Source organism: Phascolarctos cinereus, unplaced genomic scaffold (genome assembly GCF_003287225.1).
Source record: "Phascolarctos cinereus isolate Bilbo 61053 unplaced genomic scaffold, phaCin_HiC Scaffold_3;HRSCAF=262, whole genome shotgun sequence".
Classification (NCBI taxonomy): Eukaryota; Metazoa; Chordata; class Mammalia; order Diprotodontia; family Phascolarctidae; genus Phascolarctos; species Phascolarctos cinereus.
The window spans coordinates 137,310,017-137,331,627 of record NW_027555736.1 but is presented as its reverse complement, the minus strand read 5'-3'; the positions used below and the strand labels follow the sequence as shown (position 1 = coordinate 137,331,627).

The 21,611-nt window shown below is 39.1% G+C and overlaps 1 pseudogene; it reads left to right on the top strand.

Annotated features, from left to right (window-relative positions):
* Positions 1 to 12,578: 12,578 nt before the first annotated feature.
* On the top strand, positions 12,579 to 13,171 carry LOC110195729 (SPRY domain-containing protein 7 pseudogene; annotated as a pseudogene).
* Positions 13,172 to 21,611: the final 8,440 nt, after the last annotated feature.

Here is a 21,611-nt window from a genome sequence, read left to right as displayed (position 1 = left end):
CTCTCATTTTATAGATGAGGAAACTGAGACCCAGAGTGGTTAAATGAGCTGCTCAGGGTCACACAGGTAGTAAATGACAGGCAGGATTTGAACTTGGGCCTGATAAGGACAGGTTCTAAACTCTGACTTGTACATACTTTCCACTGCAGTATCCTGCTCCATTGCATAGCCTGCAAAGAAACCATGATTGAAGATAATATTAATTAATCCAAGAGCAAGTGAGCAAGAAAATAGCAGAGCTGATACTTCTGAAGAGAGCTCTTTGTCAGCCATATTATGAACTAAAAATGATCATCTAAGGGGCAGCTAGGTGGCACAGAGTATCGGCCCTGAAGTCAGGAGGACCTGAGTTCAAATCCAGCCTCAGACCAAACACTTGACACTTACTAGCTGTGTGACCCTGGGCAAGTCACTGAATCCCAATTGCCTAAATAAATAAATAAATAAAAATGATCATCTAATCAGATCTGATGAGAAATTGGCCAAAAAATTGAAATTGTTAAGAATATCTGAAATTTGGATGTATCTTCACTACCATTGTTGTTCTTCATCCTTTGTTCTCTAAGAAGATCAATGAAATCAGGAGGGTGATGTGTCGATTTGCAAGTGAATTGGATTTAAGTGAGGCAGGGCTGTGCAGAGTCATCAGACTCACTCTCTCCGCCAGAGTCAAGTGGCAAGACATAAGTCAGGATGACTGGTGATGGCCCAGGGTGCAGTGGGACCCTGGCCTTTTTAAGCTAAGGTCTTTCCCAGGTCTCAGTTTGCTTGAGGCACAACCCATTCAGTGATTAAAAACTAGGTAAGAATCGGGCAAAAGGCAAAAGAATTGAGGCAAAAATTGAGGTCTGGTTTGACTTGAGATTTGTACTTATCTTCATTATCATTAACAGTGACTCTTTCCCTAAGTTTGTACTGAGCCCTGAGATATTTGTAAGTGATAGTATGAAGCCATCATGATCAAACACTAAACTTTTGTTGCTATAAATGATGTAAACATGCCACTTACAAAAAAAATTTGTGTCTATTTGAAAACATGGGAACAGCCAGGCACAGCTGTAATCCAAGCTACTAAGGAGGCTGAAGCAGGTTCATCCCTTGACCTCATGAGTTCTGAGCTGATAGGATGTCCCTACTAAGTCCAGACCAATGTGATGGGGGACGGGGGTGGGGGGACAGGGACCAAATTCTCTAAGGACGGGAAAACTGCTCCAGACAGAAAGCAGAGAAGCTCAAAGTTCCCATGCCAATCAGTAGTGGGATTGTGGCTGTGAATAGTCCTTGCACTTCCAAACTGGGATGTGGGGGAGACCCATTCTTCAAAATAAAACACAAAACCTTGGAAACAAAAAAATTGAAGTAGTTTAAACAAATCCTCTGAACAAAGGTTGAGTGCATTGGGAACCCATTTGTCAAAAATATGAAAAGGTACACCTAGCTAGTTTTCAAGAATGACTGGTTGACATCAGGGAAAATGGGAATTTAATAGCCAAATTTCAACAAAAACTTTTGCATAATTAGTGGACTGGACTGAAAAATGAGCATCATAAATGGTTAAAGGATATAAACAGGCAGTTTTCAGGCAAAAAAAAGAGCTATTTATAGTCATATAAAAATGCTCTAAATCACTATTGATTAGATAAATGCACATTAAGACAACTCTGAAGTACCACCTCACACATATCAGATTGGCTAATATGACAAAAAGAAAAATGTTGGATGTTAGAGAAAACTAATGCATTGTTGATGGAGTTATGAACTGATTCAACCATTCTGGAGAACAATTTAGAACTATGCCCAAAGGGTTATAAAACTGTGCATACCCTTTGATCCAGCAAAATCACTGCTAGGTCTATATCCCAAAGACACTCATAAAAAATGGGGAAAGGATCTATTTGTACAAAAATATTTGTAGCAGCTCTTTTTATGATGGCAAAAAATTGGAAATTGAAGGAATTCCAATCAATTGGGGAATGGCTAAACAAGTTGCGGTATGTGATTGTGAGGGAATATTATCATGCTATAAGAAAAGAGAAGCAGGATGATTTCAGAAAAACCTGCAAAGACTTACATGAACTGATGCATAGCAAAGTGACCAGAACCAGGAGAACGTTGTGCACAGTAACGTCAATATTGTTCAATGAAGAACTGTGAATGACTTAGCTATTCTTAACAATACAATGATCCAAGACAATTACAAAGGACTAATGATGAAGCATACTATCCACCTCCAGAGAAAGAACTGATATTGTTTGAAAACAGACTGAAGCATGCTATTTTTCACTTTCTTTCTTTTTTTTTTCTTTTATTCGAGTCTTCTTGTACAAAATGACTAATGCGGAAATGTTTTATATAATTGCACAAGTATAACCTATATCTGATTATTTATTATCTCAGGGAAGGGGGAGAGTAGGGAGGAAGGGAAGGATAGAATTTTGAACTCAAAATTTTAAGTAAAAATGTTTTTAAAATTTTTAAAGAAAAAGAAAATTGAGCAACATGATTTGTTACATGTAGTCAGTGATGTACTTCTTCCACTGGGATCTTTGTATCTTTGTGAATTATCTTCACCAGTTATAACCAAGTATCAAAATTAAACTGAATTTAGAACCAGACCTTTGACTTACTGTATCAAAAAGTATAAAGCTAAGATTTAAAAAAATAATAATAAAGCATATTTAGTCTCTTTACTTTCTGTGCATATTATCATTTTAATTATTACTATAATTGTATCTATGTTATATATAGATATAGTAATTTTTGATAGGGCAAAAAGAGTTTTTGTACAGTTCCATAAATACAATTAAAATATTTAAGGATGTCATTTCATCCCGATCTTATACTATTTAATTTCTTTTTAGTATGTGTTTTATAACATATGTAATATATTGACACAGTAGCATATGGATGTAATTTGTAAATACACATACATGTATTTGGATGTGAGCTCACAAAAAATTTAAGGATGTGTTGTATGATCCAAAAGGTCCAGAAACTACTATACTGCATCATGCTGCCTCTCATTTTCATGTTAACAAGATATTAAAAATAACCATAGCTAGCAAGTCTTATGCCTGAGAAAGCACCACAAAATGTATGGAGGAAAGCAGAATTGAAGTCACCCTCAATCAATTTTTAAAGAGCAATTCAGTTGAAGTGAGAAGAGTAAGTACTCTGGAGAGAAATTGACCTTGAGGCACAGAGACCCTGCAAGAAAAGGCCCAAGAAAAGAATATCACATAAGGAAAAGACAGAGACCCCAAGACACTGTCAAGCCATTACTAGGGAGACTCCTGTTAGGGCAGGTTGGGACCAGGATGGGCTGAGATTGGGGAGGAGCTTACTGGGGGTACAGCCACAGGAGGTGAGGAAAATTAATATAGGCAACTTCCTAGTTCAATTGTTTATGTTTGTTAACTTCATGCTAAGCTCAGTGATTCTACCTGATAAAGAATTAGAAGTGTTGACATATTTCTTTAAATTTCAGCATCTGGGAACAAAACCCTGCTTAACCTGCCCTGGGTATGACTTTGATTAATAAGAGTTGAATAACCATCTTAGACTCTTATAATCTAAATAATAACAATAATAAAAATAAATAGCAATTATAAATCACTTTATGATTTGCAAAATGCTTTATAACTATCTCCCTTGATACTTAGGTGCTATTACTATCCCATTTTACGTATGAGGAAACTGAGACAGACAGTAGGGTCACATAGCTAGTAAGTATCTGAGGCCGCATTTGAATTCAGGTCCACTGCTAGATCCACTAGCTGCCTAATAATATTTCCAGTGTTTGTTTAGTAGCCGTATGGATCTGGATAGGTAGTGAAGGATGCTTTGTGAACTTTATTGAGAATAGCATCAATCTGCTCAAAGATACAACCCACAGAAATGTAACCCATGGCTCAAAGAGTCATTTGCAGAAGATTCTCCTCCCTGGTGGATATTGATTATTCAGTGTTCCATATCTATGTGAAGAGTGGAGTTGATGGGAGGTGGAGAGAAGAGAGATCCAAGTCTTCCATCTTCCAGCTTCTGCCTTTCAAAGCCAACATGATAGCGACTTCTGGCTCCTCTACATATCAGCTTTTTCCCAGAGTTTTTCCCTCCCTTCAGAGACCTGAAGGGAGGTTGGATCCATGTTTCTTTTCTGTTGAAGCTGAAAGGCAGAAGTCTTGGATCTCTCTTCTCTCCAGCTTTCACCATCTTCAATCCTCACAGGAGCACAAAGTATTGAATAATTAATCTCCATCAATAAGGTCTTATGCAAATGACCCTTGAAACCATGAGTTACAGAATCACTGTCTTTCTGGCAGGTTGTAGTTTATAGATGTTTCAATGAAGAAAAATAAATTTCTTATTTGTCCTTTTCTTCCCCCAAGGAGAAAACTATACTTATGACCCTCTCTCCCCATCCATAATCTTAAAGGGCTTCTTTAGGAGAAAAAAATTATTGATGCTGTTTGTTTTTATATGGTATCATTTTTGTACATATTCTCCACTCCCACCCTGAAACAGTACTCTCTCTTTCATGTAAGAAAGAAAAACTTAAGAAAGACAACAAATTCAATGATTAAATCTGGTATGCACCATTCTGTCTTGGTAGATCCTGGACTCTCTGTATGTCACTGAGCCAATCTTCCGATGAGATTCCTCATTCTGTCCAAATAGGAATTATTTCCCCAGATTAGTAGCACAAGGCTTGGGATTAATTGAGGCCATGATTACATGTAAAGCAGTAAAACGGCTCCAAGAAATGAATATTTTTAGCTATTATCTGTCAGTCAAACAGAATTGGTGCAGTCTGTCTGCCCAGAGGATAGACTAAATCTCCCAGTTCTACAGTTTTCACAGGACTGGTTTAACTGGCCCTAATGAATGTTAGTTGGCTTGATCTGAAGTGAAGATTCTGGGAGCCTCATATGCATAACTGACAGAATTCAGATTATGTCATCCAATGCAAACCAAGAAATATTTCCCATCCCATTCAGGGGAAACATTTAAATCAGGAACAAGATTTTCTAAGGTGGGGAGCTGGTTTGGTTGTCAAGACCTATGTTTTCATTCCTGGTATGGAATGGAAGCTTCTACTAATATAATTAGTCAATAAGTATTTATTAAACACCTACTATGTGCCAAACATTTTAAGTGCTGGGGATACATAGAAGGGTAAAAATCAGTCCCTGTCTTAAAGGAACTCACAATGAAGATCTGAAACTTGTCTGTAACTTAGTTTCCTGGGGCCCTGGAAGGTTGAGGGACTTGCCCAGGCTCATAAAGTAAGTATGTGTCAAAGGTAGGATTTGAATTCAGCAGTGCCTCTCAGGAAGAAGAATATTTTAATTAAATTCAACAATGGTTTATGGAATTTATAGAAGTCCTACTACAAGGGGTAAAGAAGCTGAATTCATGATAAGGTTTCTGACACCCTGAGGATCTTATAATGCCATTGAGAAAACAAGTCATTCATAAAAAGCAATTAAGTGACAATACAGGTCAATAGATAACTTGTTAAATTCCAGGCCAGTGGACCACACAACAAATGCCATGAGACATCAGAATAGGGAGAGATTGTGGTGGCCTTAGAAAGAGAAGGTGTAGTGGGCAAGATGGGATGAAAACTTGGAATTCAAAATCTTGTGGAAGTAAATGTTGAAAACTAAAAATAAATAAATTTATGTAAAATTTTAAAAAAAGAAAGAGAAGGTACAGCATCTTCAATGCTAAAAGAAGTAGGAATATATTTTTTTCAAAGATGTATTTGCTGATGATTTGCAATCTTTAGATTATAAATTTCTGGAAGGTAGAGATAATGCCCTATTGATATCAATGTGCTGTATGGCTCCTAGTAAAGTGCCTTCCACACAGTAGATATGGAATAAATAATTATTGAATGAATGAATGATTCTCAGGCCCTGAAAGGAGCTGGCCTTCAAACAATTACTTTGGTAGATTTTCCCTCAGAACTGAGGATAAAAGATAGTTTTTTCTTTAAAAATCTGTCAGATTCATGAATTTATTCCTTATGAATTTATAAAGTGTCTGCAATGTGCGAAGCAAGCAGGGTAATTTATGTGGGTCTAGGGGTGAGGTCCTTTGCAAAGGTCAATAAGCAATGGTTAGGACTTCATAATTAAAAGGACCCTTTTCCAGAGATTTCATTTCTGCAGGGTTTCAGCAAAGGATGGGGGTAAGGCATGTCCTAATCATTTGTCCAGGGAGAAGCTGTTTAGTTATTCCACCTCTTCTCTTCCTCACCCAATGGCATCACTCACAGAGATGAGTAGAATGCTTCTTTCAGCCGCCTACAAGTCAGAAGAAATAATAAAAGAAATTCATTTTCAGCTTTTCTCAGTGGCTGGCAATCATGGGGCAAGGGCCCAGGGCACGGGGTCTGCCCCCAGAACACACTGTGCATATGCCCAGTACCAGCTGCCTTCTACAAAGCTTGCATTGTGTGTTTCCCCCCCACCCCATATATCAGCACATGTAATGTACTGTACAGCACTGAGCAAACCCAGAGTAAAGACAAGGCATGCTCACAACATTCACAGCACAAGGAGAAGATTTGAGTTTTTCCATGGAACCTGGGAAAAGGGCTTTGGTTTTATTTTGTTTTGTGATAAGTCCGTTATATAATAACACACAAAAAACACTGTAGTACTAAACAGTTGTGCGATTTAGCAGAAAAGAAATCGTATTCATGGAATGTCAGATCTAGAGGGGCCTTTAGAGATCATCTAAGCCAACCACTTCATTTTCCAGATGGAGAAAGTGAGGCATGGAAAATAACAGAGACTTGCCCTAGATCACAGGGGGAGAAACTATCCTTTGCATTCCATTGTAATGATGTTTGTGGAACTTGACATTATTCTTTTCTATTCTTACACATACTGACAATAGTAATTGCTAACATATATGTAGTGCTTATTATATGCAGGTACTATCCTAAGCATTTTACAATGATCTCATTTGAGCTTCACAACAACCCTGGAAGGTAGGCGCTCTTATTATCCACATTTTACAGATGAGGAAACTGAGACAAACAGAGGTTAAGTAACTCATCCAGGGTCATACAGCTAGTAAGTGTCTGAAGCTATATTTTAACTCAAAAGGCCTTGGCTCCAGACCCAGTGCTAGACATCTTAACATTCAATTCAATTCAAATTTTAAAACTTTGATTAAACTACTACAAAGGAAAAGGCAATATATTAGAGATTGAGGAAACAGGGACAAAAAAATACAATCCCAACCCTGGAAGAGCTTCCATTCCAGCCAGGCATAAGGTGGGGGCTGGAGGGAGAACAGGGACAGGGTGTACGAATTAGTACAATACAAAGTAAACTGAGGGGGAGAGAGTACTAATGACAGAGGTATCTGGGAAGGCTTCCTTGAAGAGACAGTCAAAAAAAAAAAAGCACTTATTAAATACCTATTATGTGCCAGGAACTGTGCAAAGCACTGTAGACTCAAAGAAAAGCACACAGATTCCTGCCCCTCAAAGAGCTTACAATCTAATTAGGGAGACACCATGTGAACAACTTATTCAGCTGCGTACAATCTGTCCTTCACACAGCTACCAAATCAATATTCCTAAAGTGCATGTCTCCCCAAGTTCCCCTACTCAAGAATTTTCAGTGGTTCCCTATTGCCCCTGGGGTAAAACACAAAACGCTCTGGGTGGTACTGAAACTCTTTCACAATCTGGCTACATCCTATCTTTCCTGACCTGTTATATATTTCTCTCTTATATACTCTAGCCCTCTACGTTCCGGCCACACTTACTCACTTGCTATTTGCTATATAGGGTATTCCTTGGGCAACTAGGTAGCACAGTGGATAGAACACCGGGCCTGCAGTCAGGAAGAGCTGAGTTCAAATTTGACCTGTGTGACCCTAGGTAAGTCACTTAACACTGTTTGCCTCAGTTTCCTCATCTGTAAAATGAGCTAGAGAAAGAAATGGCTAAATCATTCCAGTATCTTTGCAAAGAAAACCCCAAATGGGGTTACAAAAAGTCAGATATGACTGAACAACAACAACACAGAGGATATTCCATCTCTTCCCACTCTCTGAGTCTTTTTCACAGACCATTCTCCATGAATAGGATGCTCTTACTTCTACCTCTAGGATTCCCTAGCTCTCTTCACCTACAAGAGGACTTTCAGGATCCCTCCCCACTAGCTGCTAGTGCTGTCCTTATCCCCCAAATTATTTTTGTAAGGGGGATTGATTAGGGGAGACTGATCAACTCAGTGAGATTACAAGAGAGGACCTTTTCCTGAAAGTCTTCTCCCTTAGAAATGGACCTCTTGCTGAGATGAAGAACAGTTCCTGTGATTGACTCCAGGTCACTGTAACTGACTCCAAGATATCTGGGGACTGAGAGTCAGGGAGGACCAGACTCTTGTCAGAAAAGCAACTCGACCACGCTTTTCTATCTCTAGTCCTTGGACTTCTAGACCTGCTTTATGGGGTATGGTTGGGGCCAGGGGAGGCAAGACATGGGCACAGATAATCCTGTGCCTATGTGCAGTTTCCCTCACACCTCCCAGTAAGGGTCAGAGAAGCAAATGGTGAGTTATCTTATGCCCTGCAGGCTTAGAGAAGAATTCGTGAATTTTAAGTTCCTGTCTGCCTTCTGAATTTTTATTTTCTTTTCTAAACAGAGGTCAGAGATTAGAGTTTTTAAAGACAGACTTTCCTTGACTAAGATTGTTGTAGCACAAAGCCAAGGCATTGATAGAGTTTTTTTTGCAGAAGCACATGGTGTGGTAGACAGGTGCATGCATGTAGTCTGAGAGAAAATATCCCAAGAATGTAATTTACGAGCCTTGGAGTTAACTCACAGTTTGAGAAATCCCAAAGTTATGGATTCCCAAGAAATCAATAGTTCTTGCATTCAAGATCTGGTCACTGGCCTCCAAGAGGGAGATTTCCTCAACAGGATACCTCTTGAAGGTCAGTCAGTTGGTCAGTTAGCATTTATTAAGTGCCTAGAATTATGTGCCAGGTGCTATGCTAAGCACTGGAGATACAAAGAAAGGTAAAAGACAGTCCCTGTCTTAAAGAAGTTTACAATCTAATGGGGGAGATAGCTGTCAACATGGCCCCTGAAGCTGGTAGACTGAAGTCATGTCACTGAGTCCTTGACAATCAGATCCACCAAATCCTTCCTGGTATTACCATGAGTTGCTATGACAGTGTAACTTGAATATGATTGGGATTTGCTTGTTCAGCAGCTCTCCAAAGTGTTTATACTCAACATGTAGCCTCGCTTTCCAGTTTAGTGAGGATTTCCAAAGAGATTCAGAACATCAGAAGTAGCCATGGGAACCAAATCTACTTTTACAGAAAGTACATAGAACCTGGGATGTTTTAAACTTGGTATTATTGAGAATATTGAGAGGAAGAAGGATGCAGAGGATCTGTCTTAGCTAAGCCATGAAGAGCAGGGGTGGGGAATATGGGGGTCTCATGGATCTAGCTTCAATCAGTCCTTCCTTTCCATCCTTGTGACTCAGTCAAGATTAATGTCCCTCATTTTCTCAAAAGCAGTAAGTTCAAAACCACTCTGGGTAAAAGTCTGCTCAGTTGCTATAGCTACTTCTGTAGTTCTAAGTCTCCCTGGAAACACTCTTTAAACCCGTAAGCTATGACTACATTCATGTTTTGTATTTACTTCTGTGTAAAATACATGTTATGTTCTTCCTCTCCCCGGTAGAATAAGCTCCCTGAGGGCAGGGACTATTTGGATTTTATTTTGTTTTGTTTTTGTATCCCCAGTGCTCAGCATAGTGACTTGCATATGGTAGGCATCTCATGGATGCTTGTTAAAGTTGAGTTAAAGTTAGATTTTAACTAGAGCTTTCAAAGTCTTATGACAGCAATCGTGGGAAATTCTGGTACTGTGGTAAGGCTACTGGTGGAGATACGACAACCCCTCATAATACCTCTTAGGTCTTAAGACATGGAAGACCTTCTACTCAACTTATGGACAAAAGTGAAAGTGACTGTATTCTCTCTCTCTCTCTCTCTCTCTCTCTCTCTCTCTCTCTCTCTCTCTCTTTCTCTCTCTCTCTCCCCCTCTCCTTCTCCTATCCTCTCTTTTCTTCTTCTCTCCTCTTCTTTTTCTTCTCTCTCTGTTTTCTTTGTTTCTGAACATGATGCTTCTGATAGAAGATCAGCCCCTGGATAGGGAATATGGAACCCAAAAGGCCAATTCAGTGACTAATAGCCCTTTCCACACTAAACATATGTCACATGAATTCTTTGGGGAGCAACTCTGCTCTCCACCTCCTTTTCAAAGAGCTTGGTGCTGTTTGTGGCTTCTCTGAGACTTTCAGTTGCTGGTATCTTTGCTCAGAAGGAAAAATTTCTTCCTTATAGCCATATACCACAGTGGGCTGTCTGCCATGGCTAATTCTTATTGATCTTCAGCAATAGTCACCAAACTTTTTGCCTGAATTCCTCTATTAATAATGTGTTTTTCCCCCAGTGGGTATGCTGGTGAGGGATTGCAGGGCAGTGGATTTTACCATATGGCACTAGGGGGGCTGTACCTGTGGGTCCTTGGGTTAGTGTTAGGTTATAACTATCCTGAAGGACTAACACCTAGATGAGAAGAGGGAAGGGTAAGAGCTTTTACAGCAGCTGGTTCAGGGTGGAATGTATTAGTGATGGGCAGAATTGGATGAAGGATAGGTGTGGCTGTTCTGGAGACAAGACCCATGTCGGGCAACCTCAAAATGGTTGATTACACATTCTATAAGGTCATGCCATATCTGGGGGGGCTTCCCCTTACTTTAGAGATATTAGTCTAGAATAGAGGTTCTTAACCTGAGATGGGTGAATTTGTTTTTTATAAATATATTTCAATATATTTGGTTTCCTTTGTAACAATATATATTTTATTTTATGCATGTAAAACATTATTCTGAGAAGAGGTCCATGGACTTCATCAGATCATCTATGAAACAAAAAAGGTTAACTCCTAGTTTAGAGGAAGGAGACCTCAGTTGTAGTTTCAGCTATTCCACTAGCTGGTTTATGAGATTAGTACAACCAGAATTAGAGGTAAGGCAGATACCAGCCTAAAGTGTGGGTTGATAAAGGATTTTTTTGTATGACATTTTATGGGGTGGGATCAAATAGAGTGAACCTATGATTTTATTGGTTTAGGGAACTCACAGTGAGAAAGTACAAGTTGACCCTGCTCTCAAATTTATGGTCTTAGCTATCCGCAGCAATGAGTTTTTAAGTGACTTGCCCAGAGTCATAGTCAGTATATACCAGAAGCTGGACTTGAACACAGGTCTTCTTGACTGAGGTCAGCTCTCTATTCACTTATCTCTATTCCTTTTTATAAATGCACATATTTTTTTAAACCCATAAAATTCTGCTCTCCATGATACATAAGCAGTTATTTGGTGTATATCTATCCACCAATCAATCAAAAAGCATTTCTTATACCCTTATGCCATATGAACATCATGGTAGCAGTGCTAAGCTAAGTAGATGGTACCACTAAGGAGATGACACAATTTTCAATGCAAGGAGATGCCATTTTCAAATCTTGCCTAGCGAACACAAATGACTTGTCCCAGGTTCAGACCACTGTGCCTTAGTCTCTTTACCTGTTCAGTGTCCCAGGACTAAAGAAGGCAAATCTCCTGATTTGCAAAAATGGGGGGAGGGGCTTATTGGACTGTGAGGAATGGTATGGCATAATAGAGTGATATGTCAGTAAAAAAAAAACACCAATCTTAGACTACACTAAAAGAAGCATTTTTTACCGAATGAGGGACATAGATAGTATTTCTCCTGTATCGTGCCCTGGTCAAACAACTGCCGGAGTATTCTGTTTGGTCCTGGACCCCACATTTCGGAAAGGAAAATGACAAGCTAGAGAATGTCCAGAGAAGAGTGACTGTGAGAAGAGTGAAGACCGCATTACAAGTGGAATTGTTGAAGGAACAGAAAATATTTATCTTCTAGATGTGGAGACAAATGGAAGAAAGGATGATTGTCCATATCCTAAAGTAGGTGAAGAGCTTGGCTTTGCCCAATATGACAATGATCTAAATATAGCTGTAGGAGTTGAGGGCAAAGGTCAGCAGTTCTGCCCTGCCCCCTCCAGTGTGGCTAAATACCTCTTTGAGGCTCATTGAAGCTACAGGATATTTTGCATGGGGCTGGTAATAGCTACTGGAAACTCCCATTGAATGTTGAAAGGAATTATTCACCCCAACCTAAAATATCGAGGAGTCCTGAGTTAATTCCTGTTCAGTAGAATCCCAAAAGGCAGGACTAGAAATGATGTGTGGAAATTAGAAAGAAGTAGATTTTAGCTTGGTTTAAGGAAAACTTTCATAACAGAACCAGGGGTGTGCTGGAGCCAGCTCAAACTGGCTCCCAATTATTAAATTTTCAGTTTGACCATTTACACTACAGATGAAAATCAGCAAATGCTACAAATCAGTGTTTGATTTATTATTTTGTAAGTAAGTAAGTAAGAAAATGATGAATAGACCTGACCTTGCACTGGGGCCCCCTGGGGCAGTCCCAGTGAAATGGTAGCCTTGATCTTCTGCTATCTGCACTGCTGTGGTGACGCTGGACAGGCCACATCCCGCTGAAAGAGATGTCAGCCGTGCAGCTGGACACGCAGCACATAGGAACAGATGTTGTCATTGTCAAAAATGGAAGAAGGATATGTGGGACAGGAGGTTGTTTAGCCAATGCACCTTTGTATCAGAACAAAAGCTACTTCGAATTCAAAATCCAATCCACAGTGATCTGGGACACTGGAGTTGCAACTCAGAGAGTTAATTTGAATCAGATTCCACTTGCCCAAGATGTGCATAGCCTTGTGATGAGGAATGATGGAGCCCTCTACCACAACAATGAGGAAAAGAATACATTGCCAGCAAACAATCTTCCCTAGGAGGGAGTTGTGGTAAGTATTACATATGACCATGTAGAATTAAATGTTTGTTTGAGTGGAAAGAATATGGACTGTCCAGCATCAGGTATAGGAAGATCAATGTATTCTGTTGTATATTTTGATAACACAGTACGATTTTTGATTGTCAGTTCAATGACTTTTATCATATTCCTCCAACTGGTTTTGAGAAAAATATTGTTTGAATAGCAAATTTTCTGAATATACTTGCATTGTAAACTTCTACCCCTACACCATCCCCCCCTTAAAAAAAAAACAAAAAACATTTACTACCATCTCAATAAGCCCCACTTGATCCAAAGGAAGTACATTTTCTGTTTTTAATAAATGTTTATGAAGTTATCTAAGGAACCAGTAGGTTAAACACAACAGCAAAACACTAGGTTGTTTTGTGATATGAAAATCTGCATTTTGGACAGTTTAATTCTTATACTTATAAATGGAAATTCACACGGTATTAAATGAACATTTGGATGCTCATGACATTTAGAAAGGAAATATATTTCTTATGTGAGACACTTGACTTAAGTTATGCATATAAAGTCAATTGTTATTTTGTTCATTCTAAAGTTTGCACCTTATTAAAAGAGAAGCACTATCTTGTTTGTAGCCCTATTATCTTCTTTTATAGTATCCTTTTTGTGTACAGAATGAAGAGTGACAAATATGTAAAATTAACTGCTAGTTTTTTCCAGCATGTCTATTCAGTATGAAAGTTGCTCTTTTTCATAAATGTTAATTTTATGTTTAATTTGTATGTTTCACTGTTTTATGTTTGCTTTATGTAAGAAATAATAGAATTATATATTTTTAATGATTGTTAAACATTATTATGTTGAATGTGAAAAAGCAAAACTGAACACAAGAAATATTTATGAAGACCACCATGCTGTGTAATTCTACTCTCAGAGTAATTATGGATTGATCAGTGATGTAGTGTATACTGGTAAGACACAATGGAAAATTATGATAAAGCTTTACACTTGAACTGTAAATCAATCATAGCATCCTTTTCTGGAATAGTTTATTTAAATGTCTTGCTTTTCTGCAATGAACAATAAAATGAATAATCATTAAAGTTTTTTTAAAAAAGAAAATAATGGATGGAATGTTAATTATTCATATTAAGCTTAAAAGTGTGGGCCTGTGTACAATTTTCTTTTCTCTTTTAGAAAGGTAGTTGTTGTTGTTATTTGTCCTCTATTTTTGAAGAGAACCAGTGACATCACAAGGTGATGTCTTGACTCATGCATGAATTGGATTTAAGTGAGGCAGAGCTGCACAGAGTCATTAGCCTCACTCTCTCCTCCAGAGTCATTGAAGTCCAGTGGCTAGACAAAGGTCAAGATGACCATCAATGGATCAAGATGTCCTTGGTGACCTTGGCGACCTTGGCCTTTCCAAATGAAGGTCTTTCCTAGGTCTCAGCTTGTCTGAAGCAGTGCCCATTCAATGACTAAGGGCTAGGTAAGAAATTGAGACAGAAGATGACCCAATTTACCATCACAAAACTATAAATTTGGGAGGGGGAAGACTGTTAAAACTTTACTGCTGGTTATAACTATCCAAAAGTGACTTGGGATACAGGAGGTGATGGGATCCATCACTGGAGAACTATCCACTGGCGCAGTGGATAGAGCACTGGCCCTAGAGTCAAAAGGACCTGAGTTCAAAGCCGGTCTCAAACCAGACACTTGACACTTACTAGCTGTGTGACCCTGGGCAAGTCACTTAACCCCAATTGCCTCACCCCCCCAAAAAAAAAAAACCAAAAAAAACATACAAAGAGAAGAGATTTCTCTTGAAGTGCTGGTTGACCTTGGAGGTCCCTTCTATCACTTCTGAGTTTCTGTGTTCCCTTAATCTCTATTCTACTTACCTCCCAGGAGCATTATGAAGATAAAATGAGATAAAAACTGCAGAAGAGCTTTGGAAAAGGCAGAGCATTGTAAAAATATAACCTAGTATTATTATCATTATTATCCTACCTGGGCTTGCAGTTCTGGATGTGTTTCTGATTCCCTTCTTCCTTACAATTATCTCACTTTGGCTCTCTGTATGACAGCTTATTGGGTAGCCTGCTGTCATCTGGTTTTCCTAAGCATCCAGCCCAGCATGCGACGTCAGCCTTGTCATACAGACATCACTTCAGTGCTGGAAAACTGCTCTTAGATTTTGTTCCTGACAGGTTTTTCCCTGATGCCTCTGTCAGGTCCAGCACTGCCCCCCCCCCCCCCGCCAGCATCTCAAAGCATCATCTTTCCTGAGGGCCCTTGAGAGGCAGTGATACAAAGACAGTTTGCTAGGACTCCGCTGCAGTTATTAAGACAGAAGTAGTGAGGTCTCGTCAGGGTCAATGCAGATCTATGGCATCTGTCCAAATATATTGTCATTTAGGCTTTGGATACAAAAGGACTCGTACCAAATGACCCCAAACATTTGCTTTAAGTCTACACATGGAAAACAATAGCTGTAGATAAATTCAAGCTTAATTTTAGAATGTATCTCACTAATTAGGTAATTTATTTTATTTTTCCTTCCATACATGTGATTTTACTGGCATAGGGAGCTCCCCTCCCTGTGAAGGATTGCCTTTATAAATGAACTTTTCTTTTATCAATGAACTTTCTATACAACTTATACTCTCCACTTAATAGTATTTTATTTTTTCCAATGACATGTAAAGTTAGTTTCCAACATTCGCTTTTATAATATTTTGAGTTCCAAATTTTTCCCCCTCCCTTTCTCCCTCCCCCCACCCCAAGACAGCAAGCAATCTGATATAGGCTATACATGTACAATTATATTAAAAATATTTTCACATTAGTCACATACAACTTATATTCTCAAATGATTGCCTGGGTCACTGATACATTAAGAATAAGTGACTTGCACAGAGTCTAATGGCCATAAATGTCAGAAGTATGACTAGAATCCAGACCTTCCAAATTGGAATCTATAAAGTGGTGGCTATTGGGAATAGGAACATAACTGATGGAGACTTGGGCAGTAGAGCAGAGCCAAATCCACCGCCCTTCGGAGTTCCCTAGAATCAACAGTGTGCTGGCAAATGTTTAACAACCATTCTCCAAAGGTGGGGAGGACTGTACACATGGCATACTCTAAGTTTAATCTGCATTAATTAGCCTGGCTTAGAGAGTGAGGCCAGAACTTACTGGTTGCATCATGATATAAGAATCATACAAACAGCTTTCTATATTTCAGTGCCCTAGGGTAAAGCTCTAGCTACCTTGTCTTGGCCCCAGGTAGATCAATTTGGATCTTTACTCATTAAGACAGTGAGTGTCCTAAGTCATCTTAATGTGTTAATTACTAAATAGACCAGTGCTATTGGGGTCATAGATGTAGTGCTAAAAGGGACCTCAGAAGTCATAGCATCTACTCCCTCATTTTACAAATAAGGAAACTGAGTCCCAAAGAAGTTAAGTGACTTGTCACTGAAGTGGCACAAGTAGTAAGTAGCAAAGCCAGGATTTGAACTTAGGTCTTTTGACTTCATTTCTAGATCTCTTTCCACTGCACTACGCATTAAAGTTTGTAGAGAAGAGGATAATGAGAAGAGAGGAGAAGAGAGGAGAGGGGAGGGGAGGGGAAAAGAGGAAAAAGGAGGAGAGGAGAGGACAGCTTTAGAAAAGGAACATTATTGGTAGGCCATGTAGGTATGTGAGCTTTAGGATTCTCATAAATAAATCTGCAGAAGGCTGGCTGTATTTTATATCATTCTATCGTTATGCAAGAAACTACTTTGAGCATGTTTTGTTGCATTATTTTAGGGGAAAGGTTTGGGAGGGGGAGGGCATACTTTGACCTCTGAGTAAGATATGAATAATTGATGCACCAGTCTAATGTTTCACCCATTGTCAGATAGAGAGAAACACAACCCCACTGTGTTGGCATGAAACTGTTTACAAAAGACTGTTTTCATCTCTTTTTTTTCCTCCAGTGGTCCAGGTTTGCATAACCCTTCCCAGCACATGAATTGAAACAATTGTCTTGTGTTCTCTCCCCCTCACCAGCATCATCCCCTAAGAGGAGCTACAGAGATTGTCTGGGAGGCCACTCTTGTCGGGGGTGTCCCAGTCTTCTCTATGCAGTCTGAGTGTGTCATCTCCCAAGTGCTCCTAGCTGTTACAGGAGATGAGTCTTGGCACTCCATTCTCCTTGACGAATGTAGCTTGCATATAGGCTTACAAATTCACAAATTCTAGTCCAAGCAAACCTGACTAAATCGGGTCCTATTTTATGCTATAGTGCCTATAATAATTGGTGAGAAGCAGTGTGTTATAATGGAAAGGCCAGTAATTTCGGAGTCAGAAGATGTGGAATTGATTCCTATCTCTGCTACTTGCTACCTATGACCTTGGTCAAGTCATTTGACTTCATTGTGTCTCAGGTTCCTTATCTGTAAAATAAGGGGGTTGGACTAAGATACCTTTCAGTTACATAGCTATAGCTCTATTGTCCTACAGTCTCACCAGGCCTACATTGGCCTGATCTCATGGTACACTGACTCATGTGTAAACATGATTAAATCAATCCTCTTCTATTTCTGAGTCTCTAAAGGTCTTCAGCCATATCACAAACTCATGCATGCACACACTAGCGAAAATACCACAGAAAACATAGCTGTTAGGTTATTATATACACGCATAAATATGACTATTTCTAGCAATGACATCAAAATCCATTACAGTATGTCTAGACGATTTAGAATAACACAACAGACATGTCATTGTCCTTTGCCAGTAGGTTGAGTTATAGAATGAGGACATGCTTAGAAGGATATCCCACTTACAGGGATCCCCAAATTCAATTATAGAGTCCCATATAAAATCATGAAACCCCAGAGTTGGTCCATGCTTAACCATGTAAGAGTACCTATGATGGAATTTGAGAGGGATTAAATAATCTCCATGAAGAATTTTTTAAAGCTTTGGAGGAATGAAGGTCAGACTAGAACAGAGTTACCCAATCTGTAACTGAAGAGGAGCTAATTTTGATTTGCCCATGATTTTAGGATCTACAACTATAGGTGTAAAAAAGGGTGTATATGATTCCTCTGTGCCCCACCCACTGCATACCACACACTCAGTTGATTCAGTCATAAATTATGATATTTTAATGAGATAACAAGGTGTTAAAGTAGCTATGAAATGTTGTCCAGCCTTGATGAGATATGAACGAATTTCTTGAGTAAATCAGAAGGAAATCACAAAATTGGCTGAGCAGACAAATTAACCATGTTCCTGGGGGCTTTAAGTAGCTAAGCCCTGAGAAATTTGAGGGAATTAGGATTCAGGAGCGCTTTGTGGAGGAGATTCTGGCAAAGAAGGAGGAGAGAAATTTTCTCTCTTGCCCCACCATATCAGTTATGGAATCCAACAACAGAGTAGGAGAAAACTTATCTAGAAGTTCAGGAGTTTTTTGATTCAAGAGAGTCTGAGGCATTTTTGAGGGATCTGAGAAGCAACCCAGAGAGACATAGACGCCAAAAAAGCTCAAGGGAGGCAGCAGCTCCAATAAACCAGAATGCTGGCAGCAGAGAAGAGAGCCAACCATAAAGAGGCATGTGCTCTGGGAACTTAGGAAAACAATCCACCAAACAGAGCCATGTGAAGACTTGACAAAGAAAGAAAGAAAGGCCTTTGAGGCTCTGTAGTACCAGAAGTTGTGAGCTGTCTTTGCCACAAAGAAATCCTACATTTATTCTTCACTATCATTTGTTAAAGAAAAATTAATATGATACTCTGTATTATAGGCACAAGCCTGTCTCAATGGGATTTTTAAAAAATTAATTTAAATTTAAGCATTATTCTGCTTAGAGAGAGAAATGTCCAAATTGACGGTTTCCTCATGCCCTCAGATATTTCTCTAACACAAGTAATTTTGAAGCCCCAATTTATGGAATTCTGGAACAAGAAATACTTCATATTCAAGATGTACTATGAAAGAGTTTAATTAACAGTTTAGTTAACAGTTTGCTTCATAAAAAAAATGACAATAATCACTTAACTATCAGCATACTCTTGGAGAATAATTTTTCCCAAACCATTCAATTCTTCTTTGATTACTCTCTTCAAGGTCACATTCCAGCTGGTCAAAGGTGAACTCAAGAGGCTTCCTAGTCTGACAATTACCCTATCTTTTCAGAACACAAGAGAAAGATGCCACCACTCTTAGGCAGATCAGTCAAGGGCCCTTTGCCTTTGTCTAAGAACTGCCCTAATTATTTCAAGAAAGGAATCCTTCCTGGGCTAATAATAGAAAGGGAAGAAGGATTTTGTTTCAGAATTGACATTGAAGAAAGTTGGATAAGGTTTCTCTTTCATATAAGCCCATAAGCTTCAGAGTACCATCTTTGTCACCTCTCCTTTCAATTCTTGAAACATGGCACAGTGAAAGGAACATTGACCCTGGATTCAGTAGACATCAGTTCAAATTCCTTCTCTATTGGATACGACTAGTGAGACTTTGGGCAAGTCATTTTTCTGGGCCCCAGTTTCCTGACCTGGGAAGTGAGTTGGGCTGGATGAAATCTGAGAACCCTTGTAGCTCTGTATCTCATGTTCACACATCCAAGTACCCAGTTCTTTCAGACTAAAGATCTAAGTTACTTAAACCTTTTTTTTTTTAAACAGGACCTATGGTTTGACTGGTGCAGGAAACTCAATGTGAAGAAACTAGGAAATAAAGAACTACAATTGTTCTGCTATTCTTCGAGTCTTAGATAGTTGTCTGAGGACATGAGATTTGCCCAAAGTCATACAGCCAAAATGTGTCAGAGGTAGAACTTAAACCCAGGTGTCCCTGAGGTTCACCTCAGATGAGTCAGTACTAAGGTCAGTGCTCTGCTTTAATGCCTCTTGTTACCAACTCACACTTTCATATAAATTGTCAATTGTGTTACCACTACCAGGAGAATTTAATTTTAAAAGAAGACTGTTACTGTTTTTTCTGGTAGCAAAAAAACAAAACCTTGAAACAAAGGTGGGCCTTAATCTAACTGGGTATTGGCTGAACAAATTAATTATGTAAATGTAGTGGAATACTTTCGTACTATAAAGATGAATATGGGGGGAGGTAGGTGGCACATGGATAGAGCTCTGGCCTTGGAGTCAGAAGAACCTGAGTTCAAATCCAGTCTCAGACACATGACACTTACTTACAAGCTGTGTGACCAAGGACAAGTCACTTAACCCCAACTGCCTCACCAAAAAGCAAAAGAAAAAAACATGAATATGATGAATTCAGAAAAAACATTGGAAGACTTGCATAAACTGATACAGAGTAAAGAAAGCAGAATTGAAGAAAATAACATAATGAATACAATAATGTGAATGGAAACAACACTAAAAAGCAGCTGGTCTCTGATTAATTGTAAAGACCAACAGTGTTTTCAGAGAACAGAAGATGGAACCCATCTTGGTAGACAGGAAGGGGACTACAGTTGTAGAAAGTTGCCTATGCTGTCAGATGCAGCCTGTGTCTGTTTATTTTGCATAGCTGTTTTTGTTTGTTACAAAGGAGAGTTCAGATGCTTAGGGGAGAACATTGGGAATTACTGTGGTGTAAACACAAACTCTCTCCCCTCCCTCCTTTTTAAAGGGTTATGGGCAATGACTCTCCAGTGGTAAAATTTCAGACTGACACTTCAACAAGGGACATATTTTGAAGGGAAGAGGTGACTCTCTATTCTGCCTAGGTGTAAGATCAGCCCTGAGAGCACATTTGCCTAGGACATAAAAAGTAAGGTATCAGTTTAAGGAAACTGAGTCACTCCACGAATCAGGGCACCTCAGGGATGCTGAAGAGGACCAGGTGTTTTATGGGGAGGGACAGGGTCTCACTCAAGCTTATTTGATTGGTTTTCTTCCTGAATGTGGGTGCAGAACACCTAACCAGGAAGAGGGTTGCAGAAAAGGCTGAAGATGTACTTCAGAGTTTTATTTCAATCTGGTCCTTCACCCAGGATAAATAACAATGCCACTCAGGTGAATGATAAATTGTGCTATCTCTGTCCCTCCTTAGCAGAGGTTGGGAGATGAGGGAGAAGGAGATTGCTTAAAATTTAAAAAAAAAACTCACCAAGGGAAGAATGAAGTTGTGAGATCTATTTACAAAGACTACTTAAAAGACCTTTCGGATAGAGCTGGGGCCCAGGACTTTTTTAAAGAAAAACTAGTGATGTCTAGTATTTGTAGAAGGAGGGAGAAGATAAGATCTTTTCATTTTTTGTTTTAGAAAGGTGCATATTTTCAAGCTGAACTTCAACTGGGAATATGTATATGAACATTGTCTCCTCACCACAGCACACTGAATCCAAAATATGGTGACTGAAAATGTAAGTGATGACAGGCGTATGTGGTAAGCAAGTGTGAAGTCAAATTACAAAAAAGCTGAAGAACAGATAAAAACAATAGAGAGAAAGGCAGGGGCAGTCATATTGATTTCTTGTCTTCTAACAGTGAAAGTTCAGGATGCCATTAGCTGAAACAGAGTGAGAGATCCGCAGGGTAGCTTAGGCCATTGGTCTCCAAGGTACAGACCCTAAAGTGACCTTACAGGAATGTGACTAAACAAACAGAGGGTGGGAAAGTGATTCTTGATCTCCAATCATGAG